Here is a 13,163-nt window from a genome sequence, read left to right as displayed (position 1 = left end):
TCAGTTAATATTTAGCTACGAAGTTAGAGAAGTTCACATCCAAGTTTTTTTATCTATAATATTTTAATAAGATTTGTCTATAAGCTTAAGTTTTATATAAACTTTGAACTATTTCATTATTTATACAATGAATGAATTATTAATTGTATGTAGCTTAGTAAACTGGACAACAATTTTATTTTTACTTATAATATTCATATTGTTCCAGACCATTTTATTTTTAAATAGTGTGATAATTTATATATTTTAAATTTACAAATCATTTACTGTTTTTGTGGCTTGCTTTTTTTGAAAAGGCTACCAAGTTTATAACTGGAGTTAACAACAAACAAAGCTACAAGTGTTTTTAGAAGTGGAGTTTTCTCGGGCATGCAGGTTTCCTCACGATCCGTTAGCGCATGTGATATACAATTGCTTAAAACGCTCATAACTTAGAACTAACTCTGAGGTGCTTGCTGGGGTTCGAACTCGACCGCCCCGAAAATAAACGTCCTAACCACTAGGCTATCACCGCTTCGTTTCGCGTAAATTATGCAAAAAAAAAAATACAAATCGACAAGAATTGAAAGTAAAAGAAAAGAATAAATGAGGTTTTTGACCTCGGTACAGTAATTAACTGAGAATATAAACACAAAGGATAGCACAACTTGGCTTGGCTTTAAACTAGAACTTTTATAAGTATGTTACTCGAGACTTAACTTCCATTTAATGCTATACTAAAACTAAGAAATTTATTAACTCTCACGTGATTCATGGTCGCTGAAAAGTTCCCAAGTCGCCTGTTTTCGAAAACACCGAAACGTACTCAAGTTTCCGCAAACTATGGCAATTCTAGATCTTTTTTACCGAGTTGGTAGTTTGGTCTACCTCTTTCATATGGGAATTTATTTCCATTTCGCGGCTAAACTTTATAAATAGCGGTAATTATTTGCTTTAGTCTGAAATCAGAAATGGGGTTCGTAATTATACCTTAAGTCTCGAGGGCCTATAATAACAAATTCATCGTTTGAACTGGTGAATTATGCACATAGACTGTATGTTACCTACACTCTATTGACAGTATTTTCATACCGCAAATCGATCGCTGTCGAGTATGTACTTTTTAAATAAACAACAAAACAAATAAAAGTAACTACTTAAACAGTAGTAGTATGAAAAAAAGTTCATTATGATATTATACAAGTGAAATATGTGATCGAGAAGCGGTGATTGGATTTTACCTGACATGGATATTATGATAGCTTGCATTTTGGGGATCCTGGATAATTTTTATAACGATAAATCAGAGTTAATTCAAGATAAAATTAATTCAAACGACCTTACTCAACGTGATGCCGTATGCGTCAACTTTTGTATAACTTTTAATTTTCGTTAGGTGGGCAAATAATTCAAAGGAAGTAAAGATTATTTATGACATTTTGAATTCTAGTTTTCAAAAAACCGCGCCCCATTTTCCGTAATTAATATTTTAAAAGTTCTAGTTTAATTGGAAAAACGACCAATAGTAGATTGTACTCTCTACGCACGTTTCACTCCGACACCGGAACATCCTCAGGAGATGTTGGCTTTACAATGAATATTTGTATAAAGATTGAAGAAATTATAAATTACACCATACAGATTCTCCTGCTTTTCGCGGAGTACAGCAAATTAAGCTTAATTTTCATAGTTTATTGAGGAATTCTGCAAAGTAACGCCTGCTACTAACCAATATCTGCAAGAATAATAACCACATTTGCTAAAGTTAAATTATAATTCTTTAGAATTTTGGCTCGCATAATCTTATTTGGAACGCATTTAATGAACATATTGTGTTTTCTAAGAGGACGGCTATTTAATGAAATCGACAGACAGATTTAACGGGGCAGACAAATTTGAGGGCAACTGCTAGTGAAAACATATTTGTATCATAAAGAAAAAAACTATGTAATATTTTACCTCTTTGAAGGTGCATCTCCTTTGTGCGGAGTTTTATTATACGCTGACATTCCCGCGTCGCCGGCTCCCAGAATACAAAATGTATATTAAAATGAAGAAGTGCGCGAGCTCCGCGTACGAGGTAATGTACGTCGCATTTAGAACATGCCTCGCCCTTAACTAGGCGGGAGGTTCATGTTATATCATTCTTTTTTGTTTTGATAAATATTTGTTTCGTTCCCGCGGTTACGATAAAACTAGCTGTATCATCCAGCTATCAAAGTGTATCTGTGAAGGAAATAATTAAAAAATGCTTTCTATTTGTCGTAATAGAAAAAAGATAACATATACATTTAATAAAATCCCCCGACTTTAAATTTAGTGTACATTATTCTGCAAGTCAAGGCCTTTTATTTGAGGGAGTTGATAAAATATCGAATCCGCCATTTTGTGGCTTCGGCTATCCTCGACCAATTTTCATCAAAAGATCATCTTTTCAATAACCTTTCAAAGAAAAACAACGAAATGAGAATCGGTCTACCCGTTTCAGAAATACGATGCCACAGACAAACACACACTTAGACACGTCAAATAAGTAACACTTCGTCATTTTGCGTCGGGGGTTGAAAAATGTGTTCAATTACTAACCTAAAACGAGTAAAATAGGGAATGAAAGCTTGAGTGAAAGTCTATAATTTTTTAAGTCCACGAAATTGGTATTTTGGCTTTCAAGCAGATGTTCCAGTTAATTGATAAAGTGGGTAAATAATTAAACTTTTAATTAAACTATAGACTCATATTTGTCAGATATTTTATAAAATAGATTAAGATTTTTACAAATACGCTAATAATTATTAATAAGTTAAGAAATAGTTTTCAAAAACAATTGAAATTATATTTGATTATCAACTCTATGTTCATGACATTGAGTTAGTGGGTATTTTGATATAAATACAAATGCATTATGGATACACTTCAGTCTTACATGGACTCGAATGATGCAAAGATACCTCCCGTTGTCTTAACAAAAATTCCAACCCCGATATAGATAAAAGTTTTTAGAAAGTATCTAATTTTTTAAATTATGCTTGGAACGTCTTTGTATCTGTGATTACACCGGCAACAACGCCTTTCAGATCGGCACGCAGCATTGCGTCATTGCTACTTGGCGGCAAAAATAATCTTGGCGGAGGTACAACTTCCCCAGACGAACTTTTAAAAAAAAAGCTGTACCGATACTACTACACATACTTATTTCAACTTATTTTTTGGTAAGATAATATGCTTTGTCCTCCACACTGTTGTGTCGACTTCATTTAACTAAATCGGTAGTACTTTAGAAGAAGCAGCGATTTAGTTTCACAAACACAATTCAACGGTACTCCATCCAATTTGGAAAAAGCGTGTCTATAGAAGTTGTTTTATTCGAAAAGTTTCCTTTTACAGGGTTTACGAGGGGTTTTATGCTGTTTTTATTATTTAGGCGCGCGTGACGGACGGACGGATTTAAGGCCGGTCTGCGTCCGGGCTGGCCGGTCGCAGTACTAGCATTTTAATAAAATATTACAATGTTGACGTTCTGTGTAAGAAGGAGGCATTTAATTCAACCCTTATGTATTGATGTAGGGACGAAGGCGACTTATGTGGGTCGGCCAGCAATGCGTATTTGCACCTTGTAGTCCTTACAACATCAAAAGCTATGTTTTGTAGCGTAAGAATTGTTCAAATTCGTTATTTTCGTTTCAGGACCGAATCGCATTCATCAAAGCCTATTACAGTCTACTGCTACACTAAAGGCCATTTCTAACGAGAGTGCAGACGGGTTGTTGATCTTAGTAGATGGTAGTACCTAGTAACAGAGGACGCTGCCACCCGTTCTCCGTTATGTTCCCTTAGTCGGTCCCAACTGTATTCTAGTCACCCGCACGGCACGAGATGGTTTATGAAAGTCGGAAAACTAATGTGTTTTCATGCACCTTGGAGACCCTAGAACACCAAGGAAAGGAATTCTCTTTGCGTAGTGTAACAATTGTTTACATGGATACAACCATGTTTTATGAACGCATAATCGCATGACATGCATTCTTGGACCGTGAGCAGCCATATATTTGCGACTGAGGTGTAGAGTTTGTGAAGTTGGACCACATAGAGTTAAGCCATGTAGAGTTAGAAGCTCAGCTTTACTGCTTTTGAGATCTGTTAACTTATTGACAGTGCGAGTCACATTATGGTCTGGTCTTGGCAATATGTTACATGGAAGAAGTGGGAAAGCTCGGGTTCGATTCCCGGATGAATCATTCAAGAAATTTATAATTCCTGAATTTTCTCTGCTCTGGTCTCGTGGGAGACTTTATTGTCTGGCATTAGAATGCGTGACCAAGTACCGCCAGGTGGTATTGCAGTCAAGGACTTGTAGCAGATTAGAAGAAAATTGTGATTTAGGCCACAATCCGTGGTAGGCACTGGGTAGCTAGTAAAAATATATTTAAATAAAAAAGGTTAATAACAAAGCTTTTGTGCAGGCAGGTTGCTATTTCATATAGCAGACCCATTGTTCTAATTGTAAAGAACTGTATATTTTTGTCACAAAAATTTGTTAATAAATTCATAAAACTCTACCATAAAAATGTCTGTAGGGATTCTACAAAATACTACTTACTCCTGGCTCACTATCGCCATTTATTGTATACCCACATTAAATGAAACTATTCAGCATTGCGCAATTCAACAAAACACGAGACGCAATCTACATCTGTGCGCTTGTAAGGCGTTCGAACTTCGGCCCCGGTACACAGCGATCGATGTATTGGCGCGTTGCCAAACAGCCTCGCTGGCACTCTGCCAAGTCTGAGCCTGGTAGAGGCATTCAACTCTGATGGTTTTTCAATACTAGAACAAATCTTTTGTATGAGTTTTAATTTGGATTATGACATATTAAACTAGGAGAAGAAGGTCAGGGTCTCCATTTTTATATATATGATTTCATTATCGATGGTCCACCAATCCACACTTGGCATTAAACCCTTCTCATTGTAGGAGGAGACCCGTGCCCTGGAGTGAGACAGTAATATGATGATTCATAAAATTATTCATCACTCATCTTAGTACCCATAACACAAGCTACGTTTACTTTGTGACCAGATGGCGATGTGTGTATTGTCGTAGTATATTTATCTATATATTTATTGTTTAGATTGTATAAACACTTGCATCATTTTTATTTGCTTCATGTTGAAGATTCAATAAACCCAGCGGCGAATAAAATCCACTCTTTCGTAAATTATTCAAGATAAATGATAATTCGTAAACCGATACCAAAGAACAGAGAACTCATCTCCGAAAACACCCTCTTAATCAAAAGCGAAGCTCTTTTCCGGGAATAAATTATTCCTTTGCGGCGATAACCCTTGGAGGGATTTTATAGATTGCTCGCGGGCAGGTCAATATGCGGAGTGGAACAATAAACTGTTCTGAGGAGGGTTTTTTTATATTAATTATTAATATTAATATGTTAGCTAACTAGCCCGCGACTTCGTCTGCGTAGACTTCAGAATCGGGTCTAAAGCTTCGCTCGTTAACAATTTTTAATCCTACCACAGAAACTATTTGAGATATCGGTATAGAAAGTATATGCTTTTCCATAGCATAGGTGACATGCACACCAAATTTCAAAGCTGTCTTCCCGCGTAAACAATTTTAAATTTTCCCTCGGGAACTAATTGAGGAATCGAGATAAAAGGTAGCCTATGCTCAATGGCGTGCATAAAGGGTATGCACAGGGTATGCAGATTATATAAAATGAAGAAAAGGATAGGCATTGTAAGAACAACAAAAAGCCCACCCTTAAGTATTTATAACTCGTACTGGGCATTTTCTTCATTTTATTTCATCTGTATAAGCTGTGCACACCACTGTCTATGCCATGTCATATCTTTTCCATGACATGGCATAGACTACATGTATGCCAAGTTTTATCCAATTCCGTACAGCCGTTATTGCGTGATTGAGTAACAAACCACCTCATTTTCACATTTATAATATTAGTGGTATAATTGGAGCCATCTGAAAACCATCGTCTATACACAGAGCAACACTTCGCAAGGCAAGGAATACGTCCTGCGACGTTACGCCCTGTGTCCGTCAACCTAAGGCATAAGTTGTAAACCTCAGTTGCCCTCGCTACGCCCTTCAGATCTGCTTTGTAGCAGTAAGAGAGGAAAATTCTCGCGGAATAATTGAGCTTAATTTCAGTTGCCGGCTCCCATCTTAAACCAACTTGGGAAAACATTACTTGACCGGCTGTATCACACCACCCTAGAGATGTCGTCAAGTGAACACCACTCACCGTCGAGTGACGTGCAGACATCTAAAGTGCCGAATACAGTCAAGCTCTTACTACATTTCAAAGCCTTTTCATATATTTACTAAGTAGTGTGGGAGTCGGCGTACAATTTGTTCTTTTGTTTTAGGCACTAGCCAGAATCTTCTGCGTGTGAAAGTTTCAGCATTAAGCTTAATTTGTGATAGACTTGAGAGAACGGTGACAATTATAATTTTTTAAACACAACACAATAAAGATTCACAAATATAACTACGCATGTTTCGCTCCGATACCTTAAAATTTTCAAGGTACCTTTACTTAATAACAATTGACACAATTTGATTTCCAAACAAAAAAGTTTTTTTCATGCTATTATTTTAAATGCTTGCTTTGTTTATTTGTGACTTATGATTGGCTCAATTACTGATCTTTTTCAATAGGATTTTTTAGATCCCGAAAGCATTATGGCTACCGGAGGATTAAAAAAATAATCCTTAGTTACCAGTGCATAGCTTCACAGCTAAACCGGTTAAAGCGAAATTTAGCGTAAAGTAACTCTTTATACTGGAAATATTAACAGTTCCCGCGGGATTATGGAAAAAACCCTAAAAGCGCAAGCTTAGTCGCGGGCAGCAGCTAGCACTATCAACAATTTAAGACAGCTCTCCGTCTATAACACAAACACAGTACGGGGATACATTTGTAACATGACGTCGCATGTCACTGTGAAAGGGTTCTATCTTCACATCCCAGCTAGATTGAACCCTTGTCATATTGACACAGTGCCTTGAAGATTATAGAACACTTTGCAAATTAAGTGGGTATAGAAATATTGAGATCATGATCATATCAGTAATGGCGACTTTCTGAGTCCATGGCCGTGGGTTCGATTCCCACAACTGGAACATGTTTGTGTGATGAACATGGATGTTTTTCAGTGTCTGGGTGTTTATCTGAATAAGTATTTGTTAATATTATTCATAATAATATTAATCAGTCATCATACCACAAGCTACGCTTACTTTGGGGCTAGACGGCGTAGTGTGTATTGTCGTAGTATATTTATTTATTTATAATGTTCCAGAGTTACGGGAGAGTTGTCCTGAGTTTGTCTCCTATGAGAGAGAGACACAGGCCTCTTTCTCATTGCGTATAATATCTATGTAGTTATGTAAGCATTTACCTTAAATGTGTATATTATGTGACTTTGGCAGTGCAGCGGTATCTGTAACAAAGACATTTTAAATTAGCTATATACTTCGAGAACTCCATCATTAATCATCCGCTTGATATATTTCTGGGCACAGGCCACATCATAAAGCCAATGGGATCGAGCGATATATAGCTTAAACCCACCACTCTACGTTTACAAATAAACCAAAGTTTACACTTTCGTAATTATTATACTAAAAAAAAAGAATGGGGGAGGCCTTTGCCAACGTTGAGCAAACAGACTAAGTTGTCGGTGTCTTTAAACTCACCAGAGTTGTTAATATTAGTGTAAATTGTAAAAAAAAAAAAAAAAACTGTGTCTGAATAAAGGCTTTATTATTATTATTACAATAATTATTATACTAGTTAGTATTGACATTATTATTACTTTTTGTATGTTTTTTTATTATTTATTGATGGTCCAAGCACATAGATCACCTGATGGTAAATGATAAACCATCGCTCATAAACAGAGCAGCACTTCCCAGAGCAGCACTTCAGAGGCAACCTGAGGCGTAGGTGTTAAGTCTCATGTGCCTTTAATGACACCGGCAACCACGCCCTTCAGACCGGAACACAGCATTGTGACAATGCTGCTTAGCGGCAAGAATAAGCATGCGATAGTACTTCCCCGGACGAGCTCTGTCACAGAGAGCTCTACTACTATTAATTAATACAAATACTACTTTATTACAAAACTTTTAGGACTAATTGAGAATCTTTTATATAAACAAACACTAACTGTAGGTATGCAGTAGACTTTTAGATATAATTTCTGTGACCAATACCTTACTGCACCGTACGCGAACAAAATGAGAACTGGGTTACAGTCCAAACTCAATTGATCTAGATTAAGGCTACATATATCTAGTGTCTAAATCACTTAACTCGCAAGAATGAGGACAGTGATAAATCATTCTGGGTTATCTAGTCTAGATAATACGGAATGTGTCCCGCGGAAAAATGGACTAAACTTCAAACAGCTTCGGTAGCGTAAAATATGAGGATAGCAGATTTTTTAACTTTCATGTAACAAGACTGCAGTTTCCATTATTAATATTCCGAACTTTAGAATGAAAAATAAAATCATAAATGATAATTTTTTTTCATATTTGTCCGTCCATCGCGCCATTCTCAAAAATTGAGTTATGAATTCATAAAAATATCGCCGCTTTCGAATAATAGCTAATAAAAAATCTATATATGTCTATGTAAAAAAAATTGTCTTTTGACTTTTCAATTTTATAAGCTTACCATTTTTTTTTCTTTTTCAAAAAGGACAGTGGATAAAAGTAAATTTTCCATTGATTCAAATCATATTTAAACAAACGTTGTTTTTATATCTCCGATAATCAGTAATCCTGATGCCAAAATGAGCTTATAGCGACTTTATGAATGTGCTAAAAAAATATAAAGATTGAAGACCAGGTATTCAGATATTCACTTCAATACCCACAATGTTCAGGATGGCACTTTCTTCTTTCATTAATTAACAGTATTATTGAAGCCAAGTACCTAGTTTCTTAGCAGTAATTATTTATTCACATGACTATTATTCTTCCTTACCATTAAGGTATGAATTTTATAAAAGATAACATTAAAGCCCACCAATCTGCATTAGAGCAGTGTTGTGTCTTCTCCCAATTCATTACTCATTCATTACAATCCGTCCTAACTTTTCTTTCCTGCCAATCTAACTTGTCAAACTCGCGTCGTATAGATCCTATACTTTTCTTTGACAGTCTACTAAAGGCTATTATTCTATTTTCAAAACACTATCAATGATTACTCGCCAACTATCGTTTGTTGATATATTTAATATAATCATCGGTTTTATCATAGATAAAGTGCTGTAATTCCCTATTTCCTTATTATGTGTTACGTAAACCCGTAACATCCTAACAAATGCATGTGGATATTTTCAATTCCTTCTAGTGAAAATAGAAAATAAAAATATAAAGCAATGACACCCGTTTTCACTCAACCAAGGCATCGCCTTAGTCGAATACCTAATGATTGAGGCGATGTGTTTAGACAAAAAACGTTTCACCAACTCTTAGGTGAACTGTTGATGTATGCCTAGGAATTCCTTTTACGAAAACGGGCATTCATGTTTCATTTATTTTAAAGTTAAATTGTTTAGAGGATACAAAGCCTCAGACCCGAAGCTTACATACAGCTTTTCTCTCATTTCTCATACAGCTATTCAAAAACACCAAATACTTGATTTGGTATCTTTGAATAGTGGTGCTACATATTAAAAAAAGTTCAAAGACTGAGTTCCCACGGAAAAGGAATATATTTCTTACGTCATAAATACTTAGTATCAAACTGAAATACAGCAATCGATTTTCGTTCAAGCTAAGTACAGATGACCTCCCAGACGGAACGTCTTCGTCCGGTATATAGTGCACAAATATTGTCCAGCCAGCGGGTAACCGAACACTGAGATATCGCTCGCCGGCCAGCGGGTCAAGTGCCTAGAATTTAGATCACTGCCCACTTCCGGCGTGACAGCTAGCCAATACCCCGAGTACCTACTCAGTACCTACTCTACTTGATCTACTACCAAGATCTAGATATCTAAATCGCCTGGCAGCTCAGCAAGACTAGAACTAAGTATGGCAGTAAAACTATACAGCTTGAGGGAGCACTACTACACAGTAGTTTACACTACGACTAGTCCTACTACCATCGCTTAATGCACTATTTTTTAAGTGACAGTTTGAATGCCTAGGAGTAGGTCTCACTCAGTACTTCTGTTATGTCGCGAAAAGTAGTTTGTGAGCTTTGTAAACGATACAGAATTACGTAAACGATGAAAGATTGTAATCTCTATTGGTCTCACTAGGTTGCTCTTATATAGTTATATTATGTAGCGTGGTAATTGCGAAGGCCAGGTAATATTTTTAACGAAGTCGTTAAAATAATATCTGGCAAGTTTTGTGTGGCCTGCTTTAAGTCTTTAAACTTGAAACACGTTTTAAACTTTAGTTTTAACCCCCGTCCCAAAACGACAGGGTGTTATAAGTTTGTGTGTGCGTGTGTGTCCGCTAGAGGCTGTAGCTTCCGGATAGATGAATCAATTTTGATTTTCTTTTTTAAGTTAAATAATATAAATAAATATACTACGACAATACACCGTGCAAGACCATAAAAAACACAAAGATACTTATAATATACATATAAACACCCGGATACAGAAAAACTTTCATGTTCATCACACAAATATTTTACAGTTGTGGGAATCGAACCCACGGCCTTGGACTCAGAAGGGAGGGCGACTGCCTACTTTTCTAACTACATAGCTAAATATTAAGACGACTGTGAGATGGTGATAACAAAATAAAAACCTTGGCAAGTTTGTTGTGTGCTCTTCTTAGACCAGTGCGCGTTTGGAACCCTCGTAACTTTAGTTTTAAGTTAACGAATGCAGTTATCACCATCTGACATTAGTGTTAGCATGTTGAATGTATGAGCACTTCATAAGTGCCTGTTATAGACCTTCTACATGAATAAAACAATAGTAATATAGTTGTAGTATGAAAAGTGCCTTTTGTACATAAGTTTTGTAGGTTTTGGTTTGAATATAACAGTTGTACGTTGTAGAATGCACTGGTTTTTGAACTATGATTAAACTCTGTAAGATAAGAATAATCGATGCTTTAATTTTGATCAATGAAAGAACTTTATACAATTAAAACAAGATGTTTATAGCAAATTTAGCTTAATTTTTAATTTGTGTTATGGAATTCCGCAAAGTAACGCCCGCTTCTATCCAATAAAGAAAATAGGAATTTAAGCATTATGAAAATTAAGCCTAATTTTCTATACTCCAATCTTTATACAGCACACCAAACAGATCTTCGGCAATGTAACCTCTACGCACGTTTCGCTCCGAATCCGGAGCATTCTCACCCTCGGGAGATGATGACTTTAAAATTATTCATTTTAAGTCAAATTAAGCTTAATTTTCATAATATATCATGAAATTCGACAAAGTAACGCCTGTTTCTATACAAATTCAAGCATTAACACAGACATAATGAGTGGCAGAAGTCTCGCATCAATCATTTGAACGCGATTGTAATAAATAACATGGCATTATACTAATGAGACACATCCATCACGGCCGCACTGATGGCACTGACGTGTCAATAGCCTTACTGCAACATTTGCACGATCGCATTTGAGGAGTCATATTCGAGTATTGAACTCCGTATCGTCAAATCTTAATGCTACTCGTTTTAGAGCTGCAAATCCTGCACTTCTAATATTTGTTTCACAAACGTTCCGTCAAAAGTCCGAGCAATAGAATTCTAGAGAAATTTGAGTTTTAATCCAATGCAAATAAGATCCATTTTGCTCCGGTGTTCTAGTATTTTCAGACTAAACGACTTCTCGATTGCGAGCGAGCAAGTCTTGTACTAGGGCTACAGCAGTGGCGTGCATAGCCCTTGGACCCAGGGTATGCACAAGGTGTTCAGCACAAACATAAAGTAAAATTAAAATTTAGATTTTAGATAGGTATGTCGGTTTATAATCAAATTACTTTACGAAAGTTATATTTTTGATTGATTTAATACTATCGTGTATCTACTGCTAATTGAATAAAAGTACATACCCTGATTTACGTCACAAAATTATGACCACCATTCGGCAGCATTTTCTAAGCACACTGATGATGATAATATTTTTCCAACATATCATGTTTTTAGCGTCTTATCACTACTCAAACTTTTACTAAAGGTTAAAATTACTGAATTTATGCACTTGAACCGTTTATTTATCACCGACGCCATACAGCATTGTTCGAAGGTAAACAATAATGGCGATTGAATATGCTATAGATAATATTGCAATCGAAATTAGTCAAAATAGTCTTTAATTTTTTGTAAGTATGGGTACGAACGCTATTTTATTTTGATATGTAAACAATAAATAGAAACCATATTTATTGTTAACTCTCTCACTTTCCAATGATTCCTGGAAAACCTAAATTATTCATTTTTCAAAATTTAGACAGCGTTTGGTTCCATAGATTATTTTCAAAACGAAAGACTAACTCGATGATATTAGTTCCTTAATTTTCTTAAAAGACACTAAAAGGTATTTACATTTGTGAATAATGTTTTTAATTCTAAAAAAAGAATAATGACCGTTAACAACAATAACAAACCAAGCAAATCATTTTATTCATAAAAAAATAAAACACGTAATTGATTATCCACTTCCGTAAGCAGTGCTTATAGACACCCATACATAGAGAATTTATGAATGAAACTGTTCTTGTGTGAACCGATGCTAATCTTGTAAGTACAAGCGCACGATTATAACATTACACGACACACACTACTAACTTGCCCGCACACATCTAGCAGAACGATTCTTTTTTTGGGCGTGCTTAATTTATTTGATATTTCTATGCAACAGTAGAGGGCGTCATATGTCGAGTGATTCTTAATAATGGATTTACCCTGCAATCGATAACATGAGATTTAAATAATAATATAGGTATTTTTACGTGTTTTAAAAGGTAAATGTTTAGCGTTTACGGTTAAAAATTAAAATACGAGGTAGAAGATTTTATTTTGTACGCTATGCGCCTCGCGCGCGCTGGTTGCGCTGTCGCCTGTCTAGCGACAATTGACCTAGAAGTTTGGCCGCTCATTACTAGATGGCGCTTTCAAATATTTTTTACTTAGTGTTTTTT

At 35.7% G+C, this 13,163-nt stretch overlaps 1 protein-coding gene across 1 annotated transcript in view; it reads right to left on the bottom strand.

Annotated features, from left to right (window-relative positions):
* Positions 1-13,163, bottom strand: part of LOC120634152 (complexin) — a 358,168-nt gene that overhangs the window by 287,334 nt on the left and 57,671 nt on the right. The window contains exon 2 of the mRNA XM_039904567.1: positions 7,422-7,463. The gene's annotated coding sequence lies outside the window, so the exon portion shown is untranslated. The remainder of the gene's footprint in view (positions 1-7,421; positions 7,464-13,163) is intronic.

The sequence above is a fragment of the Pararge aegeria genome, chromosome 23 (genome assembly GCF_905163445.1).
Source record: "Pararge aegeria chromosome 23, ilParAegt1.1, whole genome shotgun sequence".
Taxonomy (NCBI): domain Eukaryota; kingdom Metazoa; phylum Arthropoda; class Insecta; order Lepidoptera; family Nymphalidae; genus Pararge; species Pararge aegeria.
The sequence above is the reverse complement of the archived record's forward strand: the minus strand, read 5'-3'. Positions and strand labels throughout refer to the sequence as shown.